This window comes from Diabrotica virgifera, chromosome 5 (genome assembly GCF_917563875.1).
Source record: "Diabrotica virgifera virgifera chromosome 5, PGI_DIABVI_V3a".
NCBI lineage: Eukaryota > Metazoa > Arthropoda > Insecta > Coleoptera > Chrysomelidae > Diabrotica > Diabrotica virgifera.
In genome coordinates, this window is record NC_065447.1 from 184,730,147 (window position 1) to 184,752,673 (window position 22,527).

The 22,527-nt window shown below is 33.8% G+C and overlaps 1 protein-coding gene across 4 annotated transcripts in view; it reads right to left on the reverse strand.

The window, feature by feature from the left end:
- The window catches only part of LOC114327855 (LIM domain only protein 3), a 616,892-nt gene that overhangs the window by 264,040 nt on the left and 330,325 nt on the right, over positions 1–22,527 (reverse strand). Inside the window, exon 4 of one of the 4 annotated variants that reach the window (XM_050651702.1) lies at positions 11,098–11,261. The exons of the other annotated variants lie outside the window; for them this stretch is intronic. The gene's annotated coding sequence lies outside the window, so the exon portion shown is untranslated. The remainder of the gene's footprint in view (positions 1–11,097; positions 11,262–22,527) is intronic. 4 annotated transcript variants of the gene reach the window in all.

Below are 22,527 nucleotides of genomic sequence, written 5' to 3' on the forward strand. Positions count from 1 at the left end.
ATAAAATTTAGTAAAAGTTTCAGTCGTGTTATAAAGTTTTTCTGACATTATGCTGTAAGTTATATATAAGTCGTGTTATAAGGATGTAAGTTATATTTAATGTATCGAAAAAAATTAAAGGACAAACTCCACTTTTCTGGACTTTTTCCCAATTATGGCTATTTTTTAAACTATAAACAATAAACAATTTCTAGTTCGTCAGGTAATATGTAAAATGGAAACACGAAACTTTTATTATGTATAATTTTTTTTGTAGGAGCAAAATCTCAAGTTAAAACTCCGCCTGCATGACGGCTAGGCGAATTGAGTAGTTTAGCTGTTATGTTGCCGGTCCCAAGCCCGGATAAAGAAGGAAGGGGGAGGAGTAACAACCTCGTTAAAAAACCAGGGTTCATCTGGCCCGGATGATAGCACCCTGTAGGGGCCCCTGCCTAGGGTACAGGCGAAGCTGCTGCCTTGTAGTTAGATGCTGAACCATCAAAGGCTAGAGGAAGAAAACCTTGACAACAAATCACCCTGTCCTCCAGGTTGGGGGTTGAGGCATTGGGCTAACTCCTCAATACTCAGAAAAATGTAGAAATGTTAAAACGCCAAATCTACAGCCTCGGAACGGATGGAATAAAACACGACGACTTAAGCTACGAAAATGGATCAAGAATATAGGAACATGGAACGTACAGGGTCTCTCTACAAAAATCAATGAAGTAATGCATGAAACAAAGAAGCTCAATATGGACATAGTGGTGTTAACAGAAACCAAGAAAAAAGGTACAGGGTCAGAAAACTTAGGACATTACGACCATTTCTATAGCGGCATATCAAAAGAAAAAAGAGCACAACAAGGAGTCTCAATAATTATTCGTACAAGCTTAAGAAGATATATCACCACTTGGGAAGCCATAGATGAAAGACTAATTAAAATAAACCTGAATATACATGGTCATAAACTAACAATAATAGGTGTATATGCAGTTAACGACGATGCACTGGTTAACAAGAAAGAAGAATTCTACGAGAAACTAAACCGAGAAATAACATCGATAGGATATACGAGGGAATTAATCTTGCTTGGAGATTTTAATGGCAGGGTCGGAAACAAACAACACTGTAAAATAGTTGGTCCTTACGGAGAAAACATAACAAATGACAATGGGACCAGACTCATCACAATATGCGAACAGAACCAGCTCCGTATTACAAATGGATTCTATCAACATCGAGAAGTACATAAATACACCTGGGGACAGAGAACAAGGAATCTAAAATCTATAATAGATTACTTGATTGTACGCCAAAGATCAAATCTTAAAATCTACGACGTAAGAGCTTATAGAGGTGCAGTTTGTGGAAGCGATCACCATTTCTTAAAAGCAAAAATAATGTTTTTAAGAAGATGCCAGAAGGAACAACCAGTAGTTCGCTCAGAGATGGCAGAAGATCTAAGATATAATCTTATAAGCCTCGAACAAGATAGTGTAAAAATATTGTATCAAAACAGACTGAACGAGAAGATTGAAAACATAAATTTCAATAACATCGAAGACCACTACAATTACATTAAAGAAAGTATTCACTCTGCAGCAAAAGAAGCCCTTGGATATTACGAAAAGAAAAACAAAAATACTCCATACTGGTGGGATGAAGAAATAGACACAGCGATAAAACAAAAGAAACAAAAGTATGAACACTATTTAAGTGCAAAAACAGATACCAATTGGTCTAATTACAAAAACCATCAAGCAAAGGTAAGACAAATGATAAGACAGAAAAAAAATGAATCCTGGGATCAAAACTGTCAAAAAATAAATACGTATATAGGAGGAACCAGAAGTACAGAAAGCTGAAAACTTATTAAATCTCTTAGGACCAACGACAAGAAAAAAGATTTAATCTCACCAATTTCGTTAGAAACATGGGACATGTACTTCAGTAAACTGTTGCAAGAAGATCGAAGAGAATTCAAAATAAAAGAAAATAACCAAAACATACGCGTCGAAGCATCTCCCTCCTATAAGAATCACGAAAAAGGAAGTAAAGGATATCTGTACTTCACTCAAAAACAAAAAAGCACCCGGACCTGGCAATATACCCTCAGAACTAATAAAATATGGAACTGAAAAACTATATGAACACCTGACAATACTCTTTCAAAACTGCATAAACAAAGTAGAGGTTCCAGCTGAATTTAAAACCTCTACCATTTCAACTTTACATAAAAAAGGAAACAAACAAAACTGCGACAATTACCGTGGAATAGCAGTTACTAGTACCATTAGTAAAATCTATGGGAAAATGATCAAACATAGAATAGAAAGAGAATACACTGATATGGAGGCAGAAGAACAGGCGGGTTTTAGAGCTGGTAGATCGACCATAGACCACCTTTTTTGTATCACTCAACTTATAGAAAAAAAGGTTGCTGTAGATCAAGAAGTCCACTTTTTGTTTGTTGATCTAAAAAAGGCCTACGATAGCATCCCCCAAAACAAGTTATGGAACACTCTAAGACAAACGAACATCAACTCAAATCTCATAACAGCAGTGGAAAAACTATATGATAACGCCAACGCCAAAGTTAAAATAGGAACGAATGTTTCCAAAGGTTTTGTAGTAGACAAAGGACTGAAGCAGGGATGCTGCCTATCGCCGACACTTTTCAAAATATATCTGGAACAAGCATTAAAACTTTGGAAGCGGAAGTGCAGCGGCATGGGTATACAATTAAATAATAACAACCTGTACACTCTATGTTTTGCTGATGATCAAATTATGATTGCCAACGATTATGACGATCTGGAATACATGACTCGGAAATTAATCGAAGAGTACAAAAAATGGGGATTAGAAGTTAACATAGAGAAAACAATGTACATGAACATCGGTGGCAACGAACAGAATCTAGTTTTAAACGACGGACAACACATTAAGTACAACAATAAATATTCTTATTTAGGAGTAGAAATCACGGACGACGGCAAATCAGATCAGGCTATAAAAAAAACGAAACACTCAAGGTAGAAGGGCCATATCTCAACTAAATAGTATTATTTGGGATCAACATATATCCAAAAAAAATAAACATCCAATATACAACACTATTATAAAGAGCATAGTAATGTATGGAAGTGACGTGTGGCAGTTAAAGACAACTACTGAAAAGAACACTACAAGCCACGGAGATGGACTACTGGAGACGTGCCGCAGGAAAATCAAAACTCGAAAGAATTAATAACGAACGTATACGAGAGATTATGGGAGTCACACATACGATTGTCGAAGATATAAGAGAATGCCAGAACACCGTCTGCCAAAACAGATTCTAGATTGGTCACCACATGGTAAGAGAAAAAGAGGCCGACCCAGAAAGAGCTGGAGAGAAGGAATAGACAGAGAGATCCGAGAGAGAGGTTTAGACGAAGACCTTTGGGAAGATAGAGATGCATGGAGATTGGGCATCGGAAGACGTCGGAGGACGTTTTAAACCGATTATATATATATAAAATCTCAAGTTATTATAGGCAAAAATATGGGTGCAAAAAGCAGAAATTTTTGATTTTTTTTGTAGATATTGCTACATAAAAAATTAACCACAAGATGTGCGACTGGTGCATATTGTGATTATTGATACAAGTTACATCCTGAAGTGATTTTATCAAAAAATAGGCTCATATGGAAAATGTCTAATTCGATCAGGTCCCACCTGGACTATAAAGTTTTATTTAATTTGTTAATATTTTTTCTACTTGGTAATTGTTAGTTTTAATTTCTTTTTCTACAACCACTATTCAAAATGCACTTTTCTGCACAGTTTTATGTTAGAAAACTTGATATTTTATCACAGTATAAGATATTTGACATAAGTGTGCAGAAAAGTGACGTTTCTGTACCGGAAAGTTTTTTTCTGCACATTTGACTACCTCGTTCTGAGTAACGTCATATTCTGTTTACATCCGTGGTTAAAGTTTAGACAAATATATAACCTATAAGACAATTATTATATTTAACTATAGAATAGAAATTAAATTATGGACGTTACAACTGTTTTATTTTACAATGTTATTCTTAATAAACATTTTATAATTATCAATTAACCAATAAGGATTTAGCAACCTCAACAAGATCTCCTTTTTTTTGGAAAGGAGACAAACTCCAGTGCAAAACTGCCGTGGAATCTTTCTACTATGTACAGCATAAAAAGTCCTCACGTATATTATAAACCAGCGGCTCCAACCACTAGCAGAAAATATTATTGGAGAGTATCAGACGGGCTTCCGACGGGGAAGATCGACACTGGATCAAATATTTACAGTCAAACAGATCTTGAGCAAAGCATGGGAACACGATGTTAATGTTCACAACGTGTTGGTAGACTTCAAACAGGCATACGACTCAGTCGAAAGGAACAAACTATTACTATATATTGGCTGAATTGGCAATACCACACAAGCTAATAAGACTCATTAAAGCCACAATGGATGAAACTCATGCATGTGTACGAATACAAAACCACCAGACAGACTTTTTCAACATTTCGCAGGGACTAAAGCAGGGAGATGGGCTGGCCCTAACATTGTTTAACCTGGCACTGGAGTATGCGGTTAGGCAAATGCAAACTGGACGGGGAAATCTACTGACCAACCGAACGGTTCAACTGGCCGCTTATGCTGATGATATTAATATTATGAGTAGAACATCAACAGGAGCACAGGAAACATATGCAGAGTTAAAAACACAAACAAAAATGCTAGGTCTGCAAATTAACACAGAAAAAACAAAAATAATGACTCAGACGAGAAGAAATATAGTCCCAGAAAACAATTACATCAAGATGACATTGAAACAGTTGAAAAGTTTATATACCTGGGAGTAGAAATATATGCCGACGGATCAGAAGATGGAAAAATACGGAAGAGAATACCGCAGGCAAACAGAGCTTATTTTGCCCTCTCCCACATATTTCGGTCTAAAACTGTCCACCGAAATACAAAGATGAGAATCTATAAAACCTTATTTCGACCAATAACATGTTATGGCAGTGAAGCCTGGGTCCTGAAAGAAACATTCAAAAACAAACTCGACACATTCGAAAGCAAAGTACTTAGGAGAATACTAGGACCTGTGAGGGAAAACGGAATCTTCAGAAGTCGATACAACAACGAGCTTTATCAACTTTATAAGGAAACGGCCCTGTCAGACTTCATTAGAATACAAAGATTGCAATGGGTCGGACATGTGATAAGAATGGGAGAGGATAGGCTACCAAAACGAGCACTGAATGCTAGAATGCAAGGAAAGAGACCGGCTGGGAAGCCACGAAAGCGCTGGGAAGAAACAGTAAACAGCGACGCACAAGCCCTTTTAGGAGTCCGTGTATGGAGAAGAGCAGCCACAGACAGGCAAAGGTGGAGGCAAAAAATAAAGGAGACCAAGGCTCAATTTTGGCTGTAGTGCCGTAGAAGAAGAAGAAGAACCTCAACAAGATACGTCGAATGAAGTAGGTTTAGTGGAACTCCGTGACTGCATAAATATAACGTCAAATAAGACATTATTTTGTAATAATTATTTAAAATACATAGTTAAAAAGTTTATAATTTATTATTATAATAAATCTACATTTTTGAAATTGTGATTTTTATTTTTAGCAAAAACTGTCGTTGTAGAAAAAGTATAGTGTGTAACACGTGCAGAAAGGTAATTTATCACTCGTTTGAATTGCGGCACTCACTTGCGCTCGTACCGCAACTTTTCATACTCGTGAGAAATTAGTACCTTTCTGAACTTGTTGCACAATATACTATTAAACTGCTCAATAATAAATTAAATGAATTTATTAATGTAATGTAAGAAATATTTTTAAAAGTATATACAGGGTGTCCAGAAACTCTACCGACAAACGAAGACAGGAGATTCCTCATATAATTTTAAAACAATTTAACCAAATTCACCTTGTCCGAAAATGCTTCCTAAGGGAGCTAGAGCTCTTTCAAGATGGCGTCTTGTCATTAGTTTTTCTTAAATACCTCCAGAACGCTTCCAGTTAGAAAAACTAAAATTGGTAAACATATTTATCTTCCAGAGATAAATCGATTCCATCCATTGTGAATTTCTAGTACCAGTCATAGGCGTCCGTTTTGGGTGGGGCAACGGTTATTTTATCGCATAACTTTTTTGTCTTTATTTTTGAAGAATTTTTGATACTAGATTATTAAATTGTGAGGTATTCTAGTACTAAAAGGTATTCCTGCTTTAAGTCGATAGGACACACCGTTTTCTAGAAAAATCGATTTGAAAATTTTTCGTTCCCTGAATTTAAAAAAAAAATGAAAAAAATTTTCAAAAAAAAAACGGTGTATTTTACCAACTTAAAACGAGATAAACTTTTAGTACTAGAATACCTCATAATTTAATAATGTAGTGTCAAAAATTCTTAAAAATGGAAGACAAAAAAGTTATGCGATAAAATAACGGTTGACTTACCGAGAACGGCCGCATATGACCGGTACAAGCAATTCGCAATTTTAATGAAATCGATTCATCTGTAGAATTTAAATAAAATTACCAGTTTTCTTTTTTCTAAATAGTTTTTTTTTTTATTTTTTTATTGATATTAAAAAGACGAAAAATTTTAAAATCGATTTTTCTAGAAAACGATGTATCTTATCGAGTTAAACTAAGAGTAACTTTTAGTAGTATAATACCTTACATTTTAATAATCGAGACTCAAAAATGCTTGACAATTAAAAACAAAAAGTTATGCGATAATATAACTGTTCTCCTACCCAAAACGGACGTCTGCGACCGGTACTAGAAATTTACAATGGATGCAATCGATTTATCTCTTAAAGATAAGTATGTGTACCAATTTTCGTTTTTCTAGATATAACCGTTCTGGATATTTTTAAGAAAACCAATTACCAGACGCCATCTTCAAATAGCTCTAGTTCCTTTAAGAAGCATTTTCAGGCTAGAAATTGGGTTAAATTGTCTTAAATTTACCTGAGGAATCTCTTGTATTCATTTGTCGGTAGAGTTTCTGGACACCCTGTATTTACTACATTTTAAATTTTGATTACACATTTGTCATTTTTCATGTTGTGTAAATCTACTGTTAATTCAATTCTATTTGATTTTAGTGTGTTTACGGTTTTCAGGCTGTTGACCGGATATCCGAATATCCCATCAATTTAATTGCATTTTTTATTAGAAAATTCATTCCTTCTTTTTTATGAGTTGTTTCTTTATAGGATAGTATTTATGTTCAATTAGTGAAAAATCACTTAATCAGTTAATGAAAAAGTTTTTTGCTTGGCAGATGATCTATATAAACAAACCTATTAACAAGATAATTAGATGTTAATTATGGTAAATTCTTTAGTGTTATACCTTTGTTTATGATATAAGCTGTAATAATTATTTAAATTGAAAATAGTGATTATAATAACTATGATATATTTTATATAGTCATGGCTGTTATTGAAATTTAATAAAGATCTCAAAAATAAAGAATAGCAATGATGGTTGCCAACCTCTGTAACAAAGAAGGAACGTGAAGAAGAAGAAGAAAATATACAACTAAAATAGTTACTTTACTATTCCAATTGGGAAATAAGCTACAATTTAACTTGAAAAATTATTTTAATTTCTTTTTATTTTTAAAATAATTGATGCAGTAAAATCTATGTACTGGAAGAGTTGGAATATTGTCCGAGCATCAAACTGTGAATCAAACACATTTGCTACTACACAAGGAGTAAGGCAAGGTGGAGTTTTAAGCTCACTGTTATTCATTATACAGGGTGTTTCATTAATAATTGTCCATGTAATAACTGGAGAAACCTTTGCACAAAATACGAAGATTTAACCTAAAACACTTAAATAAAATGTGGTTCCTTACTGAGTTACAGGGTGCTTTATCTAAAAATTTAAAAACTATTTTTGCTCAGCATTTTAAAACTGTTCTACGTATCCTTTTCATACTTGGCAGAAAGTGCGACTACTATACACCCTACTAAATTATGATAAACAAACGTTTCTATCTACTACCAGAGGCGTACGACAGGGGATAGTAAATGGTTGACCCTTCTCAAATTCTACGCCACTGGAGGAATTACTATTTTAGTACCATTTTTGGATTCTCCAATACTTTCTACGTAAATAATATACTCTTCATTGGTAACGATAAAGGTATTAGTTTTCGAGATATTTGAAGTTAAATATGAAACGGCACAGTTATTTTGATTAATTTATGATATGATTCATATGATTAAAATATAAAAATGATTTGTACCCAGTACTTTATAACTGTTTGGCGTATCCTTATCATACTTGGCAGAAAGTGTAGGCACTGTACACCCTACTAAATTAAGATAAATAAACGTTTCTAGCTACTACCAGAGGCGTACGACAGGGGATAGTGGCTGGTTGACCCTTCCCAAATTCTACGCAACTGACGAAATTGCTATTTTAGTGTAATTTTTTGATTTTCCAATACTTTTTATGTAAATAATATACTCTTCATTGGCAACGATAAAATGATTAGTTTTCGAAATATTTGAAATTAAAAATGAAGCGACACAGTACATTAATCAAAATAACCGTGTCGTTTCATTTTTAAATTCAAATATCTCGAAAACTAATGACTTTATCGTTACGAATGAAGAGTATATTATTTTCATAGAAAGTATTGGAGAATCCAAAAATTGAACTAAAATAGCAATTCCGCCAGTGGCGTAGAATTTGGAAAGGGTCAACCATTCACTTTCCCCCGTCGTACGCCTCTGGTAATAGCCAGAAACGTTTGTTTAACGTAATTTAGTAGTTTATACAGTACCTATACTTTCTGCTCAGTATGAAAAGGATACGTCGAATAGTTTTAAAATGCTGAGCAAAAATATTTTTTAAATTTTTAGATAAAACACCCTGTAACTCAGTAAGGAACTACATTTTATTTAAGTGTTTTAGGTTAAATCTTCGTATTTTGTACTAAGGTTTCTCCAGTTACTATATGGACAATTATTAATGAAGCACCCTGTATATGTGAATGAAGTAATAGAAAAATGCAGTAGAGAGTCCCGAAAATTAGATTTAGGGTACTATCGATTAAAAAGTATAACGATAAGTGAATGTGTATTTGCAGATGACATTGAATTAATAGCAAGTTCAGAGAAATCTTTGCAAAACAACCTAAATTTATGGACGAGAGAACTTACAGACAAAGGAATGAAAATAAATTTAGCAAAGACCAAAAGTCTACTTATATCCAAGACACCCAGAGAAATCCATATAAACCTAGACGGAAATTTAGTAGAACGAGTGGAGGATTTTGAATATTTAGGAACTATAATAGATGGAAAAGGAAAAATGTAAAAAGAGCTGAACAACAGAATTGCTAAAACATCACGACTATATCACTCCCTGAATTCAGGTTTCATTAGCAAAAGAGAAATTAGCAAGAAGACAAAAGTGTCAGTATATAAGACAATATACCTCCCTACTTTGGTATATGGAAGTGAAACATGGACACTAACTGAACGGGAGAAGAGCAAGATACAATCTTATGAAATGAAGTATTTAAGAAGAGTAGGAGTTACGCTAATGGACAAAGTAAAAAATGAAACGATAAGAAACAACTTAGATGTTGAGAGTGCCAACAAAGCAATAGAAAGATCGCAACTAAGATGGTTCGGTCATTTAAATATGTTAGATCCACATAGACAAGTCAAGGTAGTTTGGGAAGCAAAGGGAATTGGTACAAGGAGAAAAGGAAGACCGTGTCAACAATGGAACGATGCTGTGGGAAAATCATTACAAAGCAGAAACCTCACATGGGAGGAAGCCAAGAGAAGGACATCCAACAGAAAACTTTGGAGAGAGATGATTAGGAAGTAAAAGCAGATTTCTCGACTCCTCACGGTAGAAGAGAACCAGATTATATATATATATTTCTAAAAAGTGGGAGTCGAAACGTCAATAAAATCATTTTTAAGTTAAATTGTGGCTTATTTCCCAATTAGAATAGTAAATTACATAAGTTATACCAAGAAATAGCTTCAGAACAATATCAACATAGTTATAGCTCTCAATTAATGTATACTAAAATGGAACTTACATATTATATATTATTAAATTAATAAACCGAAATAAAAAAATATAGAAATTGAGAATAATTGATGACAATTTGCATTTTTAAAGAATCAATTGGACCTCGCAAATGCTAGTAACTGGAAGTAGAACCAGAAGTCGATATTTTGAATTCTTCGTGTAACTTTGCGGCGATTGATATACGAGTTCATTAATTTTGAGTAATTTTTGCCAAACTTCCGATCACAACTTTTTAACCGGAAATAAAATCAAAACCGGAACTAAATATACGAGCTCAACCTTTCAATACGCGTCAATTGACATATCACATGTACTAGTTCTGCAACTATAATGTGGCACTTCCGATTATAAATTTCTAACCAGAAGTGGTATAAAAACCAGAAGGATATATTTGTTCTCGTCTTGCTGGGGCGCGTCGAATAATATATCACTTGCACTATTTCGGCGACTTTACAACAATACTTCCTGTTGCAACTCTGAAACCGGAAGTCCGGGGTAAAATTGTTCACCTTTAATATTATCTTTGGGTTATGTATAACGGTGCGCTTATACGGGCAATTTTTTTAGCATTAATTGCTCGACGACACAAATGGATTAATCGGCAAAATATTGCGGCAATTGCCGACTATACAGTGGGTATAGAAATTCAAAACGATTTTTTATTGCAATAATGCAATGCAACTATCAGACTATTTTAAACAGATACGTTAAACTTTTGTATGTCTAGGAATCGAAAGGTTAAGGCAAGCTTTGTTAATGAAGGAATTGGTTCTCACATATTGGTAGTCTGTCTTGTAAATTAGTAGGCTAACTTTATTCTAGCTAACACAATGAAGTTTGCTTCCGTCATGTTAAAAACGTTTGAAACCAGATACGTTTACTTCTTTGTTTTTATTTTGACCAAGGAGAATAAAAGCGCTACAAGCCGCCGCTGCAAGAAAAATGTCATCCATGACGATCGCAGCTTTCAGAGTGCAGTATGAATTGATTACTCACTGTAGTTGCTAAACATTTTGCCAAAACGATGCTTGTTGAGGTTGCTGTAAATTGCTTGACAGTTGATCAATTTTTGTTGCCTTTGTAACCGCACCTTTCATTCGATACTCAGTTTTTTTGTAATTCTATTTGATTCCAACTTGCCACCAAAATGCCACCAAACTCTACAAAATAAAAACAAAAATAAAACCAAATATTTTCTGTGTCGGTAGCCCACATTCAAATAAACAACTTGATTTAGGCCCGGTCTTTTCCCCTCCGGATAACTAGTGGATCCCAAACCCTTTTTTTCGTGCGTCATTAATTTTGACGTCATATAGGATTTTAAGAATGTCGCAAATCATTACATGACATTTTAGTTAAATCTGACAGGTGTCAGAATATGTTGCTGAAAAATACTAACCTAGAAATTACAATTGTTATTTTATCATTTGTGGGATCGGTACTCACCGGAGGGACCGCAGACGTTCGGATACAATTAGCGTCTCTTTGCAAAGACAATGACGTCGACTTTGCAAAGTAACAAGACACTTACTCAACACACATACTACACATGACACTAGTTATCTAACTGCAAAAATTCACCGTACCTACCATGCCAATGGCCATTAGTTGTCGAGGCATTAGCTAAATAAAAAAAATCACAGAGGTACGTTTTTTCTGTCACTTCCAACTGTAATGCGTTAGAGATAATGCGATTCGATAATCTGTGACGCACTAAAAAAAGGGTTTGGGACGATCTATAGTTATCGAGAAGTTTATATGGCAGATTAGCATGTAATCTGTTAGATAAACTTTCCGATATTTAGTTATCCTGTGGTGAAATACCGGGCCTTAATCGTGCACAAATTAAAAAGTTTAAATATTTATGTTTCGGAACTATAATGGACCAACTTCATTCAGAGATGGGTTGTATATGGAGTAGAAGCATGAACGCTAAAAGTATTATGATAAAAATATATTTCCTTAAGCAAAAAAGTCGAAGGTGTATGGGGAGAAAACAAATTTCTTGGCTGAGAAACATTCGGGATTGTAGCGAAATGATATAAGCAGATTAACTTCCATATGTCGGAAGATCGTAAGTCATTTGTAGTGGTGATGAGCAACATCATAATAATTGTGATATGAGATATAAATAAGATTTCATTTTAGATAGGTATATAGAAGGTAATTTTACCATATCAGAGTGGACTCCTAATATTTCTACGAAATCAATAATAATTGTTAAACGCTCTACGGATTACGATTTCTAATTATAATACACTGGCCACAAAAAGTAAGGGCATACTTTTTATGGGTTTAATTGGCTCATTCATCACTAACAGTGGAGGGTGCGAAGACTAGATCCGTCGACGTGTTATATCGGCACATCTCCACGGTGTTACCTCAAGGAACGTCTAAAGGAAATGTATTCAAAATTCCAGGTGGGTTGGTTAAGTAGTTTTTGACTTACAATGTCTACAGCCTTTGAAAAAGCAGTTTTGGGAAAAACGCGTTGAAAGTATTATCAACTTTTATTTTCAATTTCTCTTTTGTCTGTCAAATCGTAAAGTGATGCACACCGGAATATGTTCTTGAATCGCGGAGTAATTTACAAAAGAAAATGAGAACAGCTGTGGACCGTTTCTCACTACGCTCAAACGTGCTGGCGCGAACTTGCTGCAAAGTGAGTCGAAGGTAGGGAGGTAGGGAGATAGTGTTGAATATCCCTTCTACTCGCTTTGCAGCAGGTTCTCGCAAGTACGTTTGAACGTAGTGAACAACGGTCAACAGCTGTTCTTATTTTCTTTTGTAAATTACTCCGCGATTCAAAAATATATTCCGGTGTGCATCATTTTACGATTTGACAGACAAAAAAGAAATTGAACATAAAAGTTGACAATACTTTAAACGCTTTTTCCTCAAAAGTGCGTTTATCAAAAGCTGTAGACCTTGTAACTCAAAGACTACTTGACCGACCCACCTGGAATTTTGTATATATTTTCTTTAGACATTCCTTGAGGTAATGCAGTTGAGATATTTTTTGTTTAATGCTTATTTTTTGTTTAACAATAATAAATAGGTTGATTTTCACCCTTTTTTTTTCAATTTTTTCAAAAAAAATTCGTTATTTTGATTTCCGAGCTATACCAAAATGCCAAAATTCTATAAAACTAAAAAAAACTCAACAGCGTAACCTAGGGAAACTCATAAGCTAATAAAATATTTTGGAATTTTTTGTTTACCATGATCCAATGATGAGTTCTGATAAGTCCACGGTAAAACCCATTGTTTTTTAGGTATCTTTAAAAATTTGCCACCCTTGGCTTATTTTTCAATATTTTTCCTTGAATTTTTTCTTGAATAATATAATATTACACCGGTCTAGTTAGATTCAAAAATAGGAGTGAGGCTACATTAATTACCATCAAGCTGAAAATTGTTCAGAATTGGCAGGATTGTTCAAAATAAATGAAATCTAAAAAGTCCTCATAAATCCGACCCGAGCTAAAAAATTTACGCGGGGTCAAAGGTCACCAAATATGGTTTTTAGCGATTTTCAGCGAAACGGTAAGTTTTATCGTAAAATTAGTACTAACAAAAAATGTAGATTAGATAATTATCTATAAAAAATATCTTAATACTCTTTTTCCTAAGAGCCACCGTTTTTGAGATACAACGATTCAAAGAGTTGAAAGACTTCTAATCGTCATAATATAAATATGTGTTAGTACACCAGGTATATACATCACTGAAGCTGTAATACAAATAAACATAATATTCTACCGGTCAAATTAACTTATATTATACATAATAATCTAAGATTATAAATATGATGTTTCTACTATACTATATATTACAGTGCCAACAAAAAAATCTTTACAAAGTGAATTTAACGCGAAAATAATAAGAATTATTTGAATTTTACGGCTTAGTCCCAACAAAAATAGTACATTGATATGACAAAGTAATAACTTATAATAATTCTTTTTATTTATGCGCCTTAATTCAATTTGTAAAGATGATTTTGTCGGAATAAACACGTTCGTTGGCTAATCTAATCACCCTACCTATTCTTTTCTCAGAAGGGTTTGAACATAATAATGAAAGACAACTTTCTAGGCAAAATGTTTATTGCTAAGTACTAATAAATATTTCAATATACAATAAACTTTATGCAAGTTTAGTTTGTTTATGTCAACACCAATCGGAAATATATTCATCGAAAAGTTTATCTACTCTTGCAAAGTGTCAAAATCATATACTATTTTTACATGTAATAACTGGCTGTGATACGACATCTGCATTTTTTAGGAGGGCTAAAACGACTGTTTTTAAAATGTTTGAAAAACAAGATTTACTTGAATGTGCTAAGTTTAAAAAAAAATTTAACTCCACAAGAAGTTATTTCCAACGGAATTAGCTTTCTTCTCTCTATGTATGGAGCGCCTAAGAAAACTACGTGCTTAGATAAGTTTCGGTATGCATGTTTCTTTAAAACTACTCGAAAAAAAAACAAGTGCAGTTATCTTGTCTTCCTCCAACCTCAGCGGCTGCTCATTAACATCTTTTTCGGTTATATTACCAAGTCCCAGTGTGGCTTGGTTATCAGATAGATCCAAAAGACTGGGGATGGAAATTAGTCGACAGTTCATTAGAACCAAGTCAAACTGTACTCCCACCTGCGCCAGAAAAACTCCTGAACACAATTTTTTGCAACTGTACAAAGGGATGTAGCGCTAAATGTGGTTGCAAAAAAGTTGGACTGTTTTGTTCGGTAGCATACACTAATTGTCAAAACAGGCCTTGCTCCAATGTTGAATCACCAACAATTGAGGATTCATTTGATTCTATCGAGGAGCCATACGATGTCATTATTGGGGCAATTTACTCTCACCCAGGATGAACAAGAAGAAAAAAAGAAGAAGAAGAAAAAGAACTAGAAGGTAAAGAAGATGAAGAAGAACAAGGAGAAGAAGAACAAGGGAAGCAGAACTATTAGAAAATTATGAACCGGTTTGATAAATTTCCCTTTTTTTAAATTTATACCGCTTTATATAACTTTTATCATTTTTAACCCTTGCCAATATCAATTATTCAATAATTCAATAGCTTCAAATTAAACAGAATCATAACAGATCCGTGGAATAGGCCTACTGGGGAAACCATGTTAAAAAAACGCGCTAAGTACACTGCCTCAAAGGTGGTGTGGAAACGTGTGCGCATATTATGACGTTTACCACTTTTTGAATCGTTATACCTTAAAAACGGTGGCTCTCAGGAAAAAAAGCAATATGGCTTTTTTATAGATAATTATCTAGTCTACATTTTTTGTTAGAACTAATTTTATGATAAAACTTACCGTTTCGCTGAAAATCGCTAAAAACTATATTTGGTGACTTTGACCACGCGTAAATTTTTTAGCTCGGGTCGTATTTATGAGGACTTTTTAGATTTCATTTATGGATGGTATTTTAAACAATCCTGCCAATTTTCAGCTTGATGGAAATTTTTGTAGCCTCGGATGTGTAAGTTGACCGGAGTATATGAATTGTACTGAATATGCCTATTTAGTTAAAAAACAATTCTACCATACTTAAAAAAAAATGTGATTTTTTTGATAGGCAACCCATGCTAGAAATATTTGTCTATGTATGACATTTCATAAAAATATAAAGAATGTGTGTGTACTTTGTACGCACGTAAGAAGTTATACTTCTACTACATATTATGTGATTTTAAAGACAATACCAAAAATTAAAAAAAAACAATAAAACGCACACAAGCACATTGAAAAATGCCACAAAGAAAAAATGATTTCTGAACGATAATAATTGTTGGCAAAAATTTTAAATACGCATTTTCTGAAAAAAATTATATAACAAATATACTTACAATCATAAAATGCATAAAAAAATAAAAAATAAAAACTTGCATCGGGAATCGAACCCGTGAATTTCGTGGCGCTTTGATTCGTAATCGAAGCCTAGACTCACTCGTCCAATTCCACATTATTTGTCATGTGGAAAAATAGGGTAACTGAACGTTTTACTGTTTGACAGTTGTTTTGAATATAATTAAATTATGTAGTTTAAATTTTGTGGAAGAAAATATTAAAATATAACAAAACAGTAAGAAAACAATATATTAGATGAAGATTGGTAGAACTTTTGTTGATAATCAAATTAAGTATGTAAATCAAAGCATTACATACCTACCAGATAAATAAATCTACGCCAAAAAATCATAATTAAAAATAAAAATCGGACCTAATTTGGGATTTCTCTCTAAAATCCCCATTCTTGAGAAAATAAATGTACAGTAGAGCGTCGATTATCCGAACGTCGATCAACCGAACGACCGCTTATTCGAACTATAGACTCCCGCGTCCCGCACTCGAATACGGAGCAAGCGTTAGTAATTGACGCTTAAAATATCTTCAATTTTCTTCAATATTGTATCCAAAAATAATTATGTTGTTGCAAAGACTGCACTTTTTTGTTTAGTTGCTAGTTGTCATTATCAAGATATAAATAAATATGTAGGTATATAAATATGGCTTTTATTCACTTGTGGATAAATATGTATGACTATAAATATGTATCAATATATTCTAGTTCGATTATCCGAACAAATCGGTTTTCCGAACACCTATGTCCCCCAATTAGTTCGGATAATCGACGGTCTACTGTATTTCAACCTAATCCAAATGTATAATTACAATATGATTATAATAAAAACTACTTACCAAATTAGAATGAGTTTTCCTTGTCCACAATAGTCCAAAAGTCCAAAAATATAGGTATATAAAAACTATTTAAAAAGGCAGTATAACTATTAACTAACTTTTGTTTGTTGTTTCTTTTCACACAAATTTAAAAACGCAACAACCATAAATAATCTAACTACAGCTGTGCCACAGCCGCCATATTGAATAATTTTTGACATGTCATTTGAACATCCAATCAGAACAAAGTTATAATGCGCATGCGCCGGGATCATAGGTTTTAACATATAAAAATTCACCCTCATATCGCCGGTAAAGAAGTATAACTTCAAAAATGTTTCGCCCGGCAAGCAGATGGGTACAGATCCACCTATATTCGGATCCCGTACTATTATTATTAGTCACCTTTTTAAGCGGTATTATTGAACTACCACCCTTTGTACCCCAAGCAGTATAAGTATTGTATTGTATTGTATATTTATTGTGTCTTTTGTGGTAAACAATGTATCATATAGTTTTCCTTTCACAAATAATCTTAAAATTTTTAATACAATATAGAATAAAAACATTTTTCCCCAATATATATACTAATAATTAACCAGGAATAACTTTAACACATAATTACCCTATGATTACTAAAGCTCATTCAGTTGATTGCAGAAAAGAAAAGCAACAGACAGAAAAGCCCGAACTCATCTCGCGTAATATATGAGAGTTTTCTGTTCTCATTTCCCACAGGACACTTATGGCAGCTAATGCCAACTAAGTGCTCTTCCGCAGATTGCTGTACATCCTCTAAATATTTCATTCCCGAGCCGGAGAGACAGAGATACAGTCCGATGTGATCGATCTTGAAAATTGGATGGCCGAAGATCAGATACACCATGGTGTAGTGCTGGCCAGACTTTATTTAATTTACTCGGAGTGACGTATGAGCTTTAGCTGAAATGAGTTCAGTTCTGAACGAATAGATGGGTCAGAGACGGAGTTAACTTGCGAATGTGCCATGCTCTAAGAAATACTACGGAAAATACGTTAGAAATAAACTTGTTTACGTTAGTTAGTTTTCTTGGATTTTTGTAGTTTAAGAGCTTGAAAAGTATGCACTACATCCAAAATTGGCATGCAAGAAGGCAATAAAAATTATTATACAGGGTGTCCAGAAACTCTACCGACAAACGAAGACAGGAGATTCTTCAGATAATTTTAAGATAATTTAACCCAATTCACTTAGTCCTAAAATGCTTAATAATGGAGCTAGAGCTCTTTGAAGATGGCGTCTTGTAATTAGTTTTTCTTAAATACATCCAGAACGCTTCTATTTAGAAAAACAAAAATTGGTACGCGTATTTATCTACAAGATATAAATCTAATCCATCCATTGCAAATTGCTAGTACCGATCATAGGCGTCCGTTTTGGGTAGGGCAACGGTTATTTTATCGCATAACTTTTTTATCTTTAACTTTTATGCATTTCTTAGAGTGGATTATAAAATTTTGAAGTATTCTAGTACTAAAAGATACTCTTGTTTTAAATCGGTAGGATACACCGTTTTCTAGAAAAATCGATTTGAAAATTTTTCGCTTTTAAAATAAAAAAAAAAATTCAAATAAAAAACTGTTTAGAAAGACGAAAACCGGTACATTTATTTATATTTTAGAGGTAATATCGATTTCATTAATTGCGAATTTCTAGTACTGGTCATAGGCGTCCGTTTTGGGTAGGTCAACAGTTATTTTATAGCATAACTTTTTGTCTTGAATTTTTGAGCATTTTTGACACTAGATTATTAAATTATGAGGTATTCGAGTACTAAAAGTTACTCTTACTTTATGTTGGTAAAATACTTCGTATTTTGTTGAAAAGTTCTTTCAATTTTTTTCCAAATTCCAAAAACGAAAAACTTTTAAATCGATTTTTCTAGAAAACGGTGTGTCCTACCGACTTAAAGCAAGAGTACCTTTTAGTACTAGAATACCTCACCATTTAATAATCCGGTGTCAAAAAGGCATAAAAGTTAAGGACAAAAAAGTTATGCGATAAAATATCCGTTGCTCTACCCAAAACGGACGCCTATGACCGGTACTAGAAATTTGCAATCAATGGAATCGATTCATCTCTAAAAAGTAAATATGCATACCAATTTTCGTTTTTCTAAATAGAAGCGTTCTGGAGGTATTTAAGAAAAACTAATTCCATGACGCCACCTTCAAACAGCTCTAGCTCCCTTAAGAAGCATTTTCGGACTAGGTGAATTGGGTTAAATTGTCTTAAAATTATCTGAGGAATCTCCTGTCTTCGTTTGTCGGTAGAGTTTCTGGACACCCTGTATAGGCACCTCTATATGATTACATATATGTTTTTATACTTAACAATTATTGTTTTTGACGTTTCAGATACAGCAAAGAATATTAAAATAAATGGTAAAAAAAATTATTTTACCGGGGCCTGATGATGCTGTGCAAATTATAGACAGCGAAACCGGTCGTCGGAGTAATACAAAAATGATCTGAGTAGGTCTCTCTTTTAATTTTATTTATTTTCATTTTATTTCATAGTTTATATTTTTTTACATTTTTTTGTTTACATTAACAGTATGTTACTAAACAATTTTTTTATTTTCCAATATGAAACTTTGCTTAAAGTTACTTAAACATAAGTTTATAGAAAGAAAATCTTTATTTCAACATCACAGGAAGCAACTGATTTGTATAAGTCGATAATGTTCCAAAAAGACAACATAATAGGTCTGGATCCCGCGTATGAAAAAAAGTTGATTAATAGCAAGCTGAAAATTTGTTAATAGCTTAAGGGTGTCTAGTCGGATAAACTTTGATATATGGGAACACTGGAATAGGGGCAGTTTTAATTGTGGAACAGGTTAAAAATTTGGAACGGTCAGACCACGAAAACGGCACATTTATTTTGTCCGACAGAATAGACTTAAACTTTCCGAACAGATATTAAACTCTCATGAAAAAATCAGACTGCTATTTATCACCTGTCATAATTCCTGTCATTTGACATATTCTACATGTTCCACTCATTAAAACGCCCATTTGGTGATAAATAGCAGTCTGATTTTTACATGAGAGTTTAATCTCTGTTCGGAGAGTTTAAGTCTGTTCTGTCGGACAAAATACATGTGCCGTTTTCGTGGCCCGACCGTTCCAAATTGTTAACCTGTTCCAAAATTAAAACTTCCCCTGTTGCAGTGTTCCCATATATCAAAGTTTGTCCGACTAGACACCCTTAAGCTATTAACAAATTTTCAGCTTGCTATTAATCAACTTTTTTTTCATACGCGGGATCCAGACCTATAAGTAACTGCCGTTATATCTCCGAAAGAATAATACATAATATGAACATCACAATCAACAACCAAAAATTTAGGGCCGGTTGTTCGAACGCTAATCAAAAATGATCATTATCAAATATTTAATTACTGTCGCCAACTGTCAATGTCAACTTTGATTGAGTTGCTGAAAACATAATTATTGATTACAATTATGAAATTAGTTAATCAATTATGTTAATAATTGTTATGTTAATAGATTAACTAATCTCATAATTATAATCAATTATGTTTTCAGCAACCCAATCAAAGTTGACATTTACAGTTGGTGACAGTAATTAAATATTTGATAGTGATCATTGTTGATTAGCGTTCGAGCAACCGGCCCTAAATGTTATATCTATCTATAGCCCCGAAGACTGCAAACCTAAGGAGGAACGAGAGGCATTCTACGAACAGTTTCAAACCATTCTGGATGAAATACCCCATGAAGAACCCTTAATTCTTATGGGTGACTTTAATACACGAATCGGAAATGAAATAGTTCCAGGAGTAAAACAAAGATTCAATGAAAACCATGTCAACGCAAATGGAGAACTCATGGCTAATCTCTGTGCTTTTAACGAACTGAGAATCAATAATACATTTTTCGACCATAAGCTTCAGTCAAAATATACGTTTGAAAACTCCAGGGGGCACAAACCTATGATTGATTTTATAGTCACTAATAGAAAAATCCACCCAAATCAGATTCTAAATATTCGAACTTTAAACTCAGCAGACGCAGGGAGTGAACACAAATTAGTCCTAGCAAAAATAAGAATGAAAATAACACCAAAACATTTTCTACAGGAAATCGCCGAGGAAAAATTCAATGTAGAATCACTGTGGAACAACTCTATAAGAGAAATGTACCAAAGGAGGCTAGCACAGAAGATACAACTGAAACAAACATTGAAGAGGCAGTAACAGAAGTTCTATGAAAACGCAAAGTCATACTGAACAAAAGAAACAACAACAATACACCATGGTTCAGAAAAGAAATAAAAGAGAAACGAGAGTCCTGCACGAAGTATAAATCATCAAATACTCCAAAATCCACACCTATAGAAGAATACGAAATGAAACAAAGCAGTTGGTACGAAGAAGCCATACCAACAGTTTACAAAAGGGACGGAAAGCGACTTCTACAGTACACAAAAACAAATATGGAGATTCATAAGAAACCTACGGAAAGAAATGGCAGAATTAAAGGAATACAATAACATTCCAGTAAACGAATGGGGAAGATACTTGACGGAACTGTTTAAAGGAAAAGAAAATAATACTCAACACAATAACGTACCTGAAACACGGAATTGAAATCAGTTTTCAGGAAGTAGACTTAGCCATAAATTGACTCAAAAATAGAAAGTCACCAGGACCAGACGGAATAACCAACGAGCTTCTAAGATACGGAGGAGAAAGTTTAACCCTAAAGATGACAAAACTTATCAATATTGCACTGCAAAATACCAGACGCATGGAGAAACAGCATAATGATACCAATGTTCAAGAAAGGAGACAAAGAAGACCCCAACAATTATAGAGTATAAATCTACTGAATACCGCACTTAAGCTAACCACAAAAGACCTAACCAACAAAATCAATAAACTAACATCTTTATCAGATGAACAACAATGATTCAGATCCGGAAGATCCTGCGTAGACGCCGTATTTGTACTAAGACAAATCACAGAAAAGGCCATCGAGTATAATAAACCAGCATATCTGTGTTTTATAGACCTGACTATAGGGCTTTCGATCGCATCCAAGTCGTAGACGTCTTACACTTACTGTATAGAAGAAACATACATATCAATATTATACAAACCATCGAAAACATCTACTTCTATAATCAAATACAGGCAAAGATAAATGGAAAAATAACAAAGTTTATACCAGTACAAAGCGGAGTCAGACAAGGTGACTCGTTAATCCCACTGCTGTTTAATATAATAATGGACGAAATAATAGAAGCAGTACGTATGGTTACAGAAGCATGATTACAGAATGGGGAACAAAGAAATCCAAATATTATGTTATGCAGACGACGCACGTCGCATTAATCGCCGAGACAGAAGACAATCTCCAAAGATTAACACACATCTTCAATACAACAGCCAAGAATGATAATACCAGCAGAAAAAAACAAATGTATGACAACATCTAAATACCCATTACGATGTAAAATCGAAATTGATGGGGAAATAATAAAGCAGAAAGCAAGGTTTAGATATCTGGGAATAGATATAACCAGTTACGGAGATGTTGAAGAGGAAGTACGACAACAAAGCTTAAAAGCAAGTAAACCGGCGGGATCTCTTAATGAGACAATCTGGAAGAACAAACACCTAAGACAAGATACAAAGCAAAAATCTATAAAG